Source organism: Canis aureus, chromosome 22 (genome assembly GCF_053574225.1).
Source record: "Canis aureus isolate CA01 chromosome 22, VMU_Caureus_v.1.0, whole genome shotgun sequence".
NCBI classification, from domain to species: domain Eukaryota; kingdom Metazoa; phylum Chordata; class Mammalia; order Carnivora; family Canidae; genus Canis; species Canis aureus.
The window spans coordinates 36,051,695-36,066,777 of NC_135632.1; the positions used below are offsets into that span (position 1 = coordinate 36,051,695).

Below are 15,083 nucleotides of genomic sequence, written 5' to 3' on the forward strand. Positions count from 1 at the left end.
TCAGGAAACATACTTTGTATAATTTCAATCCTTTCAAATGTTTTGAGACTTCTCTTATGCTTAATATATGGGTCTGTCTGGAGAATACTCCATGTTCACTTGAGAAGAATGTACTTTTAGCAGTTTTGGGGGTGCTCTATAGATGTCTGTAATGTCCAGTTGGTTTAGATTATTGTTTAAATCTTCTTTTTCCATGGTAATCTTCTGTCCAATTGTTCTATCCATTATTCAAAGTAGGATATTGATGTCTCCCATTATTACTGTTAAATTTTCTATTTCTCACTTAAATTCTTACTTTTTTGCTTCATAAATTTGGGGACTCTCTTGTTAAGTACATATAAGTTCATAATTGTTATATCTTCTTGATGCATTGACACTTTTATCATTATAAAATACTTTTTTTGTCTCTAGTAACAATTTTATCTGAAAGTCTATTTTGTCTGATATTAGTGTAGCTTCTCTAGCTTTCTTTTGGTTATCTTTGAATGGTATATCTTTTTCTGTCATTTTATTTTCATCTCTTTGTGTCTTGAATCCAACGTTTGTTGCTTGTAGCCAGAATATACTTGGAGCATTTTAAAAAATCTATTCTAGCAGGGCACGTGGATGGCTCAGTTAGTTAGGTGTCCAGCTTTTGATTTCAGCTAGATCATGATCTCAGGGTCCTGAGATTGAGCCCTGCATCAGGCTCTGTGCTGAGCATGGAGCCTGCTTAAGATTTTCTCCCTCTCTCCCTCTGTGCCTCTCCCCTACTTCTGTGTGTGCATGTGCATGCACACACACACACACACACACACACACACTTTCTCTTAAAAAAAAAAATTCTACCAATCTCTATTAATTGGAGTGTCTAATTTACACTTAATGTAATTAACATTAAGGTAGAATTTACATTTGCCATTTTGCTATCTTTCAAATGTCTTATGTCTTTTTTATTTCTTTTATTCTGTCCCTGCCTTTTTTGTGTTAATGTCAGTTTTTTCCACTATTAGTAATGCTAGTCTTCATCATTGAAAAATAAGAAATATCAACAACTGTTTTTTAAAGATTTTTATTTATTTATGAGAGATACAGAGAGGCAGAGACATAGGCAGAGGGAGAACCAGGCTCCATGCAAGGATCCCAATGTGGGACTCAATCCCAGAACTCCAGGATCACGCCCTGAGCCGAAGACAGATGCTCAACCACTGAGCCACCCCGGCATCCTGTTGCTGGGTCCCTTTAAAAAAGGAAAGGAATGTTCCAATATAAAAAATATGGTATTCATGGGCTACAGTTTGTTCAAACACACCGGGGTGAATTTCCAGGCTTCAATCCAATTGTATGATGCATTCAGAAGCCCTGTGCCTGCTCATAAAAATGTCTCAGATCAAAGACTTTGAAAGTTGTTTAGGAGCTTTAACTCTTACAAGCACAGCAATGTTGGCCATTTCATTTTGGGAACAGAAGTTCAATACTGAAGTTGATAGAGCAATGATTATAATTTCTCTAATTCCAGAAAGACACACACACACACAGACACACACAGACACACACACCCCTCCTAAGAGAATAAGTAACTTGAAAGGATTGTTGGAAGAGCCTCTCTGAGTCAATTCACCATTTGCCCTAAAGTGTTCATTTTTCTACTCTTATTATTCTTGAACACCCAAATTCTCCAATAAATCATAAATGCATAATTACTGTCACTTGGGAAACTTTTTGACAGCAAGATTTATGACCTGAAGCATGGTGGAATTTTTGTCTCTCTAGTTAAAAATGATGTTCAAAGTAACCCATTACTTTGGTTAGAATTATTCACATATTGGAACCAAACCTCAAATGCCAACCCCAGAAGAAAGCCAGACTTGAAAACAACTGAAAGGATTTTCTATGGGCAAAATCAAGAAGCAGAACAAATCCAGGCTGCTCAAAAGGTTACACAATCTACACTTAGGTCTTAGACAAGGATAGAATATCAGCTGATAAAGACTGATATGTCTTTACCAGTATAGACTAAAGCCACCCAAGAGATAATACCAAATAGTAAGCCTCAACATTTGACCTATGATACCTTGTAAACACTCAAACAACTGTAATTGCTGAAAACAGATAAGAATTGGAAACTATTTTTGAAAACACATTTAGTATATTTATTCATTAAGCCCCTCATAATTCTCTCAGTGACTCTGCTATAAAGAATGCCACTTAAAATATGCATGCTTGGGGCATCTGAGTAGTTCAATAGGTTAAGCGTCTGCCTTCAGCTCAGGTCATGATCCCAGGGGCTTGAGATAGAGTCCCATATGGCTCCCTGCTCCCAGGAACCTGCTTCTCCCTCTCCTTCTGCCATTCCCCACCTACCTTGTGCTCTCTGGTTCTATCTCCCTGTTAAATAAATAAATAATTTTTTTTAAAAAAAAGAAAAAATAAAATAAAATATATATGCTTGTGAAGAGGTATGAGAGGGGAATCAGTTGGTAAAGAAATATTTGTTTTGTGGTTACAAAACCGTATTTCTGAGCCAGAAAATATACATACATAAAACTTTTCTCTCAGAGAAAATCATGTAGTTTGCAGATTAAAATTAATAAAAACAAAACATTAAGCAATGAAAATCAGTAACCCAACATGGTTAAAACCAGAGAACTATGCTAAATTCTGCAGAGTTTCCGTAAAGATATTTATATGCAGGGAGATATTTTGAAAATTGTTTTCCTGTTGATCTTCTAGACAGGAAAACAGGCCTATACAGCCCTAACACTTTATTTGCATTTAATAACTTTTAAATTTCAAATCATCTTTTTAAATTGCCTAGCAATTATCTTGCCACATACTTTGTTCTAATGAAACTGAAATATCAAAACCAGCTTTTCTTTTAATTTTAAGTTTAGGCTAGGACAAACGGGATAATGGAAAGAGCAATGGATTTGAACACAGAAGATATGGATTTGAATCTTACAGTAACTATGATATCAGGTCTTATTTTCTTATCTGCAAAATGGAGATATCTTCTTCATTTTTCCTACAAGGTGAAGGTAATGAGAATCTAATTGCTTCTATGTAAAGATGGTGAATTAGGGGATCCCTGGGTGGCTCAGCGGTTTGGCGCCTGCCTTTGGCCCAGGGCGTGATCCTGGAGTCCCGGGGTGGAGTCCCACATCGGGCTCCCTGCATGGAGCCTGCTTCTCCCTCTGCCTGTGTCTCTGCCTCTCTCTCTCTCTCTGTGTGTGTCTCTCATGAATAAATAAATAAAAATCTTTTTTTAAAAATGGTGAATAAAACACATTCTTCCTGAAAGCTAAATGCAACATCATTACAAATAATTTTAGAAGGCATAAATCCACAATAGTGGAGCAGGGAAAGAACTATAGAAACAAAATTTTGGAGACAATATGATAGACAAGTGACGAATAAACTGGCAAGCCCAAAAAACTGGGGAAATCTAGCTTAAGATTCATTAAAAGGTTCAGGAATTGATAAAAATGCTCTGATGGTGTGGGTATGTGTGTGTGAGTGTGTGTGTGTGCGTGTGTGTGTGTCTGTGTCTGTGTAAAGATAATATTGATAAAGGAGGACTGGTTGAAGGATGTTTGAAAAGCAGTTGGGTCTCTGTATCCCCTCTCCCACTCCATGTGCCTGGGCAAGCTGTCCATCCCTTATGCTGGCAGATGTCTGAACGTTTATTCCCTGGAAATAGTAAAGCACAGGGTCTCTTCATCTGGGTAATATCAGGCACACAAGAGCAGTCAGGATCCATGACAAACTAAAGAAGATTAAGTGAAGAATTCACAGTATTCTAACCTACCCAACTTTCTATGCCAGGAACGTTGGCAATCAGATGTGGACCATCCTCTGAGCAGGAGACTGATGGAAGCTTCCTTGGAGAAATTTGGCCAACTTAATAGAAAAGACCCAAATATATGGACATCAATGTTCTCTAATTTAGAGCATCATACACATTCAGAGCTTCCAATCAGCTTTAGAGTCTCCCATTATTAAACATGAAAGGAAAAATTATTGACTACCAATATCCAAGGAAAATCTCTAAAATAAAAAATATAGAAAATAAAAAATATAGAAAATAACAACAGCACATGGGGGGGGGGGGCAGAAGCCACTCAGGAAACATGCTACACAAAAAGGAGAAAACTTCAAATTAATATCATTAATATCTTTAGATAAGAAAATATGTTACATCCATGAAATATGAATAAGATGCTATTTAAGAGAGAAAACAAATAAAATAAAAAAAAGATTTTGGAAAATAATAACATTATAACAGAAATGAAAAGCTCAGTGCAAGAGGAAAAAGTAAAATTAAGAAAAACTCCCAGAAAAGAAAAAAAAAAAGGAAAGAAAAACTCTCAGAAAGTGGAACTAAAATATGGAGATGAAAAATAGAAAATAAAACATAGTAAAAAGAGAGGATAAGTCATAAATATGCAATAACTAATTAATAGGAGTTCCAGAAAGATAGAACATAAGAAATAATGAGAGGAACTTGGCAGAGAAAGAATTTAAGACTATATCCCAGAAATAAAGACACTAATTTCCCAATTAAGAAATACCACCAAAAGCCAGGACAATAAAGGAAAACAAACTCATGCCAAGACATATTATTGTGAAATTTCATAATAGTGAGAGCAAACAGAAGATCCCAAAATCTTTTGGAATGTAAAAATAAGTAATATAAAGAGCTGGCTTTCAGAATGGCATTGGATTTCCCACAAAACCTAGGAAGATAATCAATGTCTTTAAAGGCTTCCCAAAACCTAGAAGATAATCAATGTCTTTAAAATTCTGAAAGAAAATGAGTTCCAAACTAGAATTCAATACCCAAGCAAACTATTAATCAACTACGAAGCTGAAATATATATATTTATTTATGAATATGCAAAGCCTCAAATGATTTCCTCCCATACAACTTTGTTAAGAAAGCTAATGGAGGATATGCTCCATTACAATGAGAAAGTAAACCGTGAAAGGAATACACAAGATTTAGGAAACCAGAGATCCAACACAGGAGATAGGTGAAGGTAATCTCTGAGAGGATGATGAAGGGAGATCTTGGAACTCTCTCAGTACCAGAGCACAATCAGTTTAGACTGGAGCATATATAAGGAGGGTACCACTAGCAATCATTCTAAAACAAACAAACAAAACCCAAAAACAGTTGGATTTGACAGATTATTTGATACACTTGAATATGGTCTCAGAAGATGGAAAACAATTTGAACATAAGTTAATATAAGGAACATAAAAATTAAGCAAATAAAAACATGATATAATTATTAAATCCAAAATAAAAGGAAAAAATTATTCAAGCAAGGAAATCTAATCAGCACACACCATGGCTCAGTTATGAAAATAATCGTGATTAACTGAATATCAATGTAACTAAAATCTATGACTTAATTGGGAGATCAGAGAAGAAATATTTGTGTATGTAGCAGAGGCAGAGTGAGAAAGTTACCCTTTATCTTTTACATTAGGAAGTCAGCAGATTATCTCTAACAGTGTAAAATCAAGAAATAGCATATTTGGGCATATTGGAAATATTAGAAGAACAAATGGAAGGGTAAATATGGTTGCTTTGGGGGATTGGGCTTTGGGAATTGGGAAGCAGGAAGGGATAAAAGTCAAAGATTGCCATTTTCCATTGTAAGCTTCATTTAACTTTGAAAACAATGTATATATATACAACTTTGATAAAATTTAAAACCTGTAAAAAAAGAAAAGCCTAAATGACAAACTACGTCTCAAAATCATCTCTTAGAATACCTGGTTTGTAATAAGTAGTTAATCTTTTTTTTTTTTTTTCTTTTAAGAGTAGGAAGTTTAGATGTTTCCATAGTTCTTTCACACAGGAGGACATCAGTGACCCAGAATGTGGAAACTAGGAGCATGTTGTCCAAGAGCACATGACAATATTCTCATCTTTGGAAATTGTACAGCTTTATTGGGTAGTAACTCAGGTACCAGCAAGGGAACAATGATATATTTGTCCTTATTGGCCCAGCAAGGCTGTTGAAACACAAATCAATGAAGCAATTGAGCAAAAACCTTATGTGCATACATGTGTAGTAAGTGCATTTGCTTGGCCCCAAGACAAGTGTGAGATAGATCAGAATTATGAGACAAGTTAATGAGAGAGCTCCATGAAATGGATAAGTTCTCACTCTCAGAATTTATCTGGAGTGATTCTCAACCTCAATTGCACACTAGATTCATTTGGGGAGCTTTAAAAACTCCTGATTGGCATCCTAGACCAATCAAGTCAAGATCTCCTTCAAATTACCTCAGATGATTCCAATGTGTGATGAAGGTAGAGAACCATGGCCCTAGGTATAAGTTCATGAGACTGGGGTGTCTGCCATTTCCCAAAGCCATGAGAGCCCCGGGGAAGGTAGACACACGCTCAATGGAGAGAGAAGTTGGATATCCTGCCCTGTACCAAGTCCAACCTGCACTTCTTACCCAACCCCACTCTCAATTGGCATAGTTATATGAATATGTCTTCTGGGTCATTGTAGGGCATGTACTCTCAACAGGATGTCATCTTTCCCTCCCTCACTCACCAGAAGAAGAGCTCTGATTGGTCAAAACCTAAGACACTGATGGGGAATGGGTCTTGAAGGCAGAGCCCAGGCTCTATCTTTTCCCTTTTATCCCCAGTGTCCAGCAAAGTAGACCGCTTTTTTCCTGTTTCTAGGCCACTGGCTTTCACAGAGTGGGCTCAGGCACCCTGGCCTCCTCTTTTCAGCATCTCTGCATATGGGACTGGATCTCTCATGAGAATCCAGTGAATGGTGGATAGAACACTGACTTGGGTTACTCGGGCTGCCACAACAAAATGCCATACATAGATGGGTGGCTGAAACAATAGGCACCTACCTCCAGCACCTACCTCCAGGTCTAGAAGTCTCAGGTCCGGGTGCCAGCATGGTTGGGTTCTGCTGACAACTCTCTTCTTGATTTATAGAATGCTACCTTCTTGCTGTATCCTTACATGACCTCTTCTTTATGGACAAGTGAGAGGGAGGAATGGGGGACAGAGTCAGATACAGAGAGACAAAGACAGAGAGGGAGGGAGGGCTCTCTAATCCCATCATGAGGGCCCAACCCTTATGACCTCCTCTAAACCCAAAGGCCTCATCTCCAAATACTATCAAATTGGGAGTTAGGACTTTAACATATGAATGAGGGGGCACAAATATTTGGTTCTTAACTGATGTGTTAGGCCTCTGGCCTGATCTTTGTCTCCAGCACGGTCTTCCAGAGGTTACCAAGCTTTTGACTAAGTCTCAGTAACTGGAAGGGTATTTTAAAATTTATCCAGTCGCTGACCTTTGTATGTGTTCTTCCTCAGTTCAAACACCCCAGAGAGCAAATGGGAAATTTTAAGTTCTGAATCTCTTACTAGAAGCACTTAAATACAGTTTATAGGGAAATCCCCGGCTGGTCTTCCACCGCACTGATGGCCAAAAGATGCCACTGATGTTTTCCATTCTTCCTCCCAATCTCTTAGTATAAGCGATTCAAATATAGAGCAGGGAATTTTGCTAAGCATTTTAGAAAACCAAGAAGAATAATTCCCTCCTAACTCACAAAGCAGGGGTGAAACTCAAAATATTTCACAATGGCAGAGGCATAGGCAATGATTATTTACAAGTGGATATAAGAGTATTTCAATACATTAGCAATAGTCACAGTAATCCCAGTGTGGTCCAACTAAATATTAGCCTTGCCCCAAAGCACTTATGAGTGCAGTGCTGCGTGTGCATTAATGAATTCAGGAATGCACTGGGGAATGCAAAAGGTATGGAAGCAAAGCTAAGCAGGAGCCTCCTGCCCACACCCCGCACTTTCTCCTTTCTGTCCTCAACTTTGGATTCCTCTACCTGAGGCGATCTAGCCAGCCACAGACGGGTGCCGTGCCTTAGAGACGCGGCCCTGAGTTAGTTATAAACTTGAATCAGCCCATCCACCAGACAGGCCCTGGCTTGGGAAATAGAGAAGTGAAAAGAAAAAAGAGGCCCTTCGATTCAGCTGGAGACAGAGAGGGAGGGCGGGTCACCAGCAGTCAAGAGGAGACTCGGTTCAGAGTTGCCTCAAATTACATTTGTCCACACACGCATGCGAAATGTTGCTTAAAAAATAAATGAGGTTAATTTCTCTTTACAGGTTCCCTTTCATCTCGGGGTTTCAAAGCACTTTGCCACAAAAAAGCTCCATCGTCACTCCTTTTTTAATCTAAATATAAACCAAGGGCCCTCAGGGTTAAGGTTCGGTAAAGCCCTTTGAACTTTCCAAAGAAAAAGCACTAAAGGAAAACACTATTTTACCATTATAAGCTCCAAGTGGCCAGGCAGGGACCACACAGCCAGAAAACTCTCCTTCTGAAGAAAGGCCACGCCTCCGCTCCGATGACACGCTCGCTAATTAAAATCACAATTAGAACCAGCAGGGAAGATGGAGGCCAGTGACTAAAACGCCCTTCCCCAGAAGCAGAAACACTCAGGACTGACTCACACAGGATACATCAGATTTTCTCCAGCAGGCATTTGGAGGAAAGAAAAGAAATTCGAGTCCAGGCCTCCCTCCATCTACTGACCCAGTAAACTCCATGTCTGGGTTGGTGACACATCCCTGACTCGCTGCCACCTCAGCAGAGTCCCAGCAGCAGGAAGAGCCAGCTTGGCTTCCTGTGGATGGAAATGTTTGCATCTGCATTTTTCAGCAAAGGAAAGTCTCAGAATCTCCCCAGTTCCAGCATGTGAGTCATTAGTGGGTGTTTGTTTTTGGGGTTCTGGGTTTGAGTCACCACCCTTCCTGCTGTTGGTCTTCTCAATCCAGGGGGAGCGAGCGAAAAGAGAGAAGTAGAAATGTTTGTGATGGTCAAAGCAGGCATCTAAGAGTTGGCAATTGTATCAGCAGCTCATTTGTAAGATTGTTCTGCTCTCCGTAAACAAGTATATGACATTTATAAATAACAGTGGGAAAGAGGAAGGAGGAGGAAGGAAGAGAAATAAGGCCATAAAGGATGTGATTGAGGTAAGCGGAAGTAGAGTCTAGTCAAAGTAAAAATAGGCAACTGCCTGTTTGTCAGCTAAAGGAGGAATGGGGCTGCTGATGTTGATCAAACTCTACATGTGCAGCTCTCTGGCACCATTCCTTGTTGGCCTGGCAGTATGGCTAAGGAGGGGGTGGTTTGCACAGGTGGGGCTGCCAATATCCCCGAACAAGTCTGGAATCTGACAGACCACCTTGGCTTTGAAAGGATTTCTTCCTGATGTCCCTCCATTTCAGTGCTATGCCTGGCACCATTTATCCCCTGAAAGGACCTCAAGACTCCCAGAATTCTACAACAGGAATGTTCTACAAGGGTCTCAATGCCGTACTGGGACCAGGTGCCAAAAAACACTAGCTTGAAAAAAAGATATCATTTTTTTTTTTTCAGAAGGCAAGTGTATATATTGTTCCTCTCAGTCTTGACTGTGATTGAAAACTGAGAATCTACCGACCACAAGGGGACATGGGGTTGCGCGGGGAGGGCAAGATTTTGCGTGAAGGAAGCCTGACTGGTGCAGGTGGGAAAGTAATGGTACATCTTCTTCACATCACTGCTCCTTGTCAGATCAGACAGTTTGGTCTACCTAACAGCTAGTTTTTACTTCACTGACATTGGCCAGTAAATCAAGCCATTTAAGATGGCTGAAAAAAAACAAAGGTGATCGTGAAAATATAAAAACACAACAAAAAAAGCAGGTTTTTGAACTAATGGACAGCTCAACCAGATTTGACCCAGGGAAGACATCTGACCACAGGCATTCCAGTTTCCCTTCCAGAAAGCAGAGAGCCGGCAAGTGGCAAGTGAAAAGAGCTTCAACTTTTCAACTGGTATGAGTGTGGAAGTCAAAACTGGGCCTGTTGTATGCAGTTGGAGGCTGGATACTATGTTTTATTTCAAGAATATATAATGAAAAGATATCTGGATGCCCGCACACTCTTGCTACATTAGGGACTTGATGAAGCTCAGAAAAACAGAGCCCCAGCCCTACTAGCATTCCAAATGTTAGGCAACCTACACAAATCCTTGGCAGAAATGTTGACAATGAAAACTAACTCTGCTGTCATTCTAGCCTGAGTCACAAAGGAAGGAAGAAGTACTACTTGATTCGAAACATTCTCATTTAGGGGAGAAGAAATTATAATGCACATCACCACCAAACGGAAAACAAAGGTTGTAAACTCAGGAGCTGTTTTCCTGGGACCTTGACGTTTTTAAATAAAAGCCTTCGTTGTTTACTGAATACTTTTCACATTAATGTCTTAGTTTCTTGTTCTTAAAGATAATTATCTGTGGATATTACAGAACTTCCTGAACTACCCATCTTCTGTGGGTACATACATTTGAAAGATGCCCAAGGCATATTCCAAAACAAAACAAAACGAATTAAAACACTCCTGATTGTGACATTCTGTTTAAGTCATTATTCATGACACAGCTTTAAAAATTCTCACAAAAAAAGTGATGACTGGAGATTTGACTCTGGAGTTTACTGTTCCAGAATAATCTCTTTACCTGCTTGATCTTGGGTACCACATCTTGGAAAAGTGGCTGATGAGATGTTCTCAAATCTTATGACAATCCATTAAATAGCTTCCATATCCAAACTGAGCTAGCTGCCCAGCTAAGAATATCTAAGAAGTAGGTCCATAGGGATCATGTATCTTCTGTTACTCTGATTCTTTAGCTATAAATGATCAATGTAGATTCCACAAGTGACTCAATCAGGCCAATTAGAGTGCTTCCTTGGAATTTGTCAAACTGCAATGTGGCAAAGAATCCCATATTCTCTGGATGAGAGCATGAGATATGCAATTTGGAGATATGGGGTTCCTTTTTTTCAGAGTAAAAAAATTGGCTCACACCTAGAGAGGTGAGATAGAGAAAGCAGTCTCCCCTCCCCTTCGAGGGGAGTTCAATGCAGGGCTTGATCTCATGACCCTGAGATCATGACCTGAGCCCAAACCAAGAGTTAGATAACTAACTGACTGTGCCACCCAGGCACCTCTGAGTTGTGCCTTTAAAAGGCATGAGTATCCTCACTTCTTAGACCCTTTCTTTTCTTCCCATTGACTATGATACAAGTATTATGGCAGAATGTTGGGAAAGGGGGATCCCTGGGTGGCACAGCGGTTTGGCACCTGCCTTTGGCCCAGGGCGCGATCCTGGAGACCCGGGATCGAATCCCACATCGGCTCCCGGTGCATGGAGCCTGCTTCTCCCTCTGCCTGTGTCTCTGCCTCTCTCTCTCTCTGTGACAATCATAAATAAATAAAAATTAAAAAAAAAAAAGAATGTTGGGAAAGGTCATCAAAAAGACATGACTGCTGGCTGATCTGTGAGCTGGACCCAGACCCTTGGAGGCTCATCCCATCCCCTCTTCTTGGAATGTGAATTCCATCTATCTTTCCCACTTCCAGAGGCTAATCCAAGGGCATAGCCTTGAGACTGTGATGTGATGTTGAACACTTGCACAGCATATGTAGCTGAATCCAGTTAAGGCCTCTTTATGAACTTTTAAGATATGGTGGGAAGGTGGAGGGATCCATTCACCTTGCTGCTTCCCACTACAAATCTTGTATATAAATTCTTTTCACTCATTTAACCTGTCACCTACCAACTTGGAGTGGCCCACCTCCTTCTTTGATCTCTGCCTGCCCTCCACATATGGGAGCCAGTTTCAGGGTATAGCCAGAAAGCTCGAGAGGGTTGAAAACTGGCACAGAACCCAGACTGGCCATCTTAGACTACCAAATGGAAGCTTCACGCCAAGGATGGCAAAATAAAAAGATAGACGTTAAGGTTTATGATATCACGGATGTGCCATATTAACCTCAGCTCACATTTGAACAGCTAACATGATGGAAAAGTAATTGTCTATTTTATGTAAGACACTTTTATGTTTCAGTCTTTGTTATTATAGCTGAAGCTGCCTATTAGCACCGACACATTCAAAATTAATCCGACCTGGAACTTTCTTCAGTTAGCTCACACCACATTTATGTTTTTGAAACAGCTTGAAGTTGTTTTTTTAAGTTTAGTTATTTATTTTTAAAAGATTTCATTTTTAAGTAACCTTTACACCGGACCTAAGGCTTGAACTTACAACCCCTACGATCAAGAGTTTTCTGGTCTTCTGACTGAGCCAGCCAGGTGCCCTGATAAAGTTTTTTAGAAGAGGGAGCTTAATCTAGGCTCTGAATTAAGAGCAAACACTAGGGAGTAGGAAGTATTCTGGCCTTTGAAGGTGGAGAAGGAGGATGGAACAGCAGCCTGAAGTCAGGAAAATGCATGCCTTGCACAGAATTGACAGTTCATGTAGGAGGTGTAAAGGGCATATTTTTGCTTTTGTTTGTTTGTTTGACTTCCTTTGCTTTCAGGAATTGCTCCTCCATTATTCTCTGTGATTCTGATTTTTTGGTCAATCACATGGCCGGCCTTCCACTAGATGGGAATGGATTTGACACTCTGTTGGTCCAAATAGGGCCCTCTATGCTCCTGTCCTAGAACCTGGAACAGCTTCAGAGTGGGCACGTGACCTACGCAGAACCAATCAGAGTCCTTTTGGAAGATTAATAAAGGTGCAGGAGGGCAAGAGATTATTTTCTTTTCTTTGTGACTGCTAGCTATGAAGATAGTGTAAATTTAGCTTTGCCAAGGGTATCACTGCTGTTACAGGGAAGAAGGCTGCCTAAAAATTAAGTTAACTTGGAAGATATAGAGCCTGGAGGAGAATAAAGGAGGCCAGGAGGGCAGAGTTTGAATCTTTGGAGCCAACTGTGCCTGAAGCAAAACTCTCCTCCTATCTTGGACTTTCCACCGGGAAAATACCAATCCCTTGTGTGTTTCTGCTTTGTGGTATTTTTGTCACCTGCAGCTGAAAGAAAACTGCCTACTACTGGACTAACCGGAGAGAAGATTATAAAGTAGACACAGTTGTGTAACAGTGCCCTAAGTGCTCTATGAAAAAGTTTGGACTTGCTTTTGAAGACAACAAGAGGAACCATTTAGGCTGTTCAGGGGGGAATGCTGGAATTCTTCAGTGGAAAGAGCACACCAGGTGCTGCTTCTAGCCTTATCACTTCCTGGCAGTGTTTTCTTGTCTGCACAATGGGGGCAATTTCAAGTACTTTGTTTGATGGCTGTAGGAAATACATTAAATAATATATTAAAACACCTAATACATTGGTACATCTTAAGCCTGCGAACTCTTCCTATAGTGATAGTGGTGGTGGTGATAGTGATAGAAGATAGAGAAGCAGGAGCAGGAGAATGGGAGAGTTGCTCCTTGACTAAGTCAGCAGGAGCAGAAATGAATAAGAGTGGTGTTGAGAGCCATTGGCAAATATCAGCAGGACTGTACAGTCTGGAAATGTGAAGCAAAGGAAAGACAAAAGTCAGTTATGAATGAAGGTTAAAATTTCTGTGGAACTGACTGATTCCTGAACTTTCTCTTCTGCGTTGATCATGAAAAATGGGACAATGACAACAATGAAACAACTCTATGTGTGTGTCTCTGTAGTTGTGCTTGCATATGGGAGGCAGAAGAAGCAAGGCTCCATTGAACATTCTTCCTACTCAGTGCCCACTACAGAATTTGCAGGGTCCTGTGCAAAATGAACATTCAAGTTCTATGTTCAATAAAATTAAAAAAACATCTTTCCCTTTCTTCCGAGGCTTTTTTCTTGATCTTTGTAGATATTTTTTTGTTTTTGCTTTTTACAGTCACATTATCTCAGATATAGGGATACTTACAGTGTCAGTGCAAACCCTCCAGATGCCTGGGACTATGCCCTGCAACTTGGTTAGTGCCTGACCTTGATCCTTCCCACACTTGTGTCCAGGCCCTGTGCCAAAAGCAGAGGGCAGCAGTGATCACTAGACAGGGGTACAAGAAGAAGCAGACAAAAATGGAGACAGGAAGGTGGTGAAAGTTGAGACTTCAGGTGAGTTAAGTTTCCAAAAACCTAGCATTTGCTCCAATGTCCCATTGGGCTTCAATTAAAAAATACAAATAAAAGATAAAATTATTGGGGTGCCTGGCTGGCTGCCCAATAGAGCATATAACTATTATAACAGTAGAGCATATAACTCTTGATCTCAGGATTATAAATTCAAGGCCCATGCTGGGTGTAGAGATTACTTAAAAATAAAATCTTAAAAAAAAAAAGTTAAGATCATCAAGTATTTCTAGATGATGACCACAAACTATTGAACTCCAAGCATGTGGTTCCCTTCTATGATAGTTAATCTTATGTAGCCACCTGACTGGCCCATCGGGTGCCCAGATATTTGGTCACATATTATTCTGTGAGTTTTTGCAAGGATGTTTTTGGATGAAATTAATATTTAAATCAGTAGACTCAGTCAAGTAGACTGCCTTCTCTAATATGGAGGGACCTCATCCAATCAATTGAATAAAACAAAAAGGCTGACCCTCTTCCAAGTAAGAGTTTTTCCTGCTTTCAGACTCATACTGAAAGATCAGCTCTTTCTGGGTCTTGAGCCTGCTGGCTTTTGGACTGGAACTTACATGATTGGCCCTCTTGGTTCTCAGGCATGTGGATTCCAACTGAAACTAAGCTGGGTCTTTAGCTTCCAGACTCACCCACAAGATCTTGGGATTTACCAGCCTCCATTATCACACTAGTCAATTCCTTAAAATAAATACCCCTCCTATCTATATCTATGTCTATGTCTATGTCTATGTCTATGTCTATGTCTATGTCTATATCTGTCATCTATATCTCTATCTGTATCTGTTTCTTTGGAGAATTCTGACTTTCTGGGTATAGGGCTTGTGTACTTTCCTCTGTATCACAGGATGCTCTCCCCTCAAGCTGTCCCCACCAAACTCTCCTCCCCCCCCCATTTTGTTTGTACTACACTGGTCACATATCCATGAGGGTGGCACTGTTCCTAATCTCCCCACTTGCTCCCACATGCCACACAAAGAAAGAGAGAGGGGGAAATTGATTAGTGGAGAGAAGAAGCTGCCTTGGTGCTAATGAACTCTCACTAAAGTCCTGTG

General features: G+C 40.1%; 1 protein-coding gene and 1 long non-coding RNA gene across 10 annotated transcripts in view; one reads left to right on the plus strand and one right to left on the minus strand.

The window, feature by feature from the left end:
* The window catches only part of LOC144294006 (uncharacterized), a 230,242-nt gene that overhangs the window by 134,561 nt on the left and 80,598 nt on the right, over window positions 1–15,083 (plus strand). The window contains exon 3 of one of the 7 annotated variants that reach the window (XM_077865490.1): window positions 8,167–8,758. The exons of 5 other annotated variants lie outside the window; for them this stretch is intronic. The gene's annotated coding sequence lies outside the window, so the exon portion shown is untranslated. Of the gene's footprint in view, window positions 1–8,166; window positions 10,356–15,083 lie in introns of those variants that run through there. One more of the 7 variants, XM_077865489.1, reaches the window with a different exon arrangement.
* On the minus strand, window positions 1,041–8,740 carry LOC144294008 (uncharacterized). Of its 3 annotated transcripts, XR_013361392.1 has the most exons (4): window positions 8,328–8,740; window positions 6,890–7,001; window positions 3,788–3,879; window positions 1,041–1,219 (listed from the first exon to the last, which is right to left on the minus strand). It is a non-coding gene; the product is annotated as an uncharacterized LOC144294008 (long non-coding RNA). The 3 variants fall into 3 exon arrangements; XR_013361393.1 differs by lacking the exon at window positions 3,788–3,879 and having other exon boundaries at window positions 6,877–7,001; window positions 8,328–8,730; XR_013361391.1 differs by lacking the exon at window positions 3,788–3,879 and having other exon boundaries at window positions 8,328–8,711.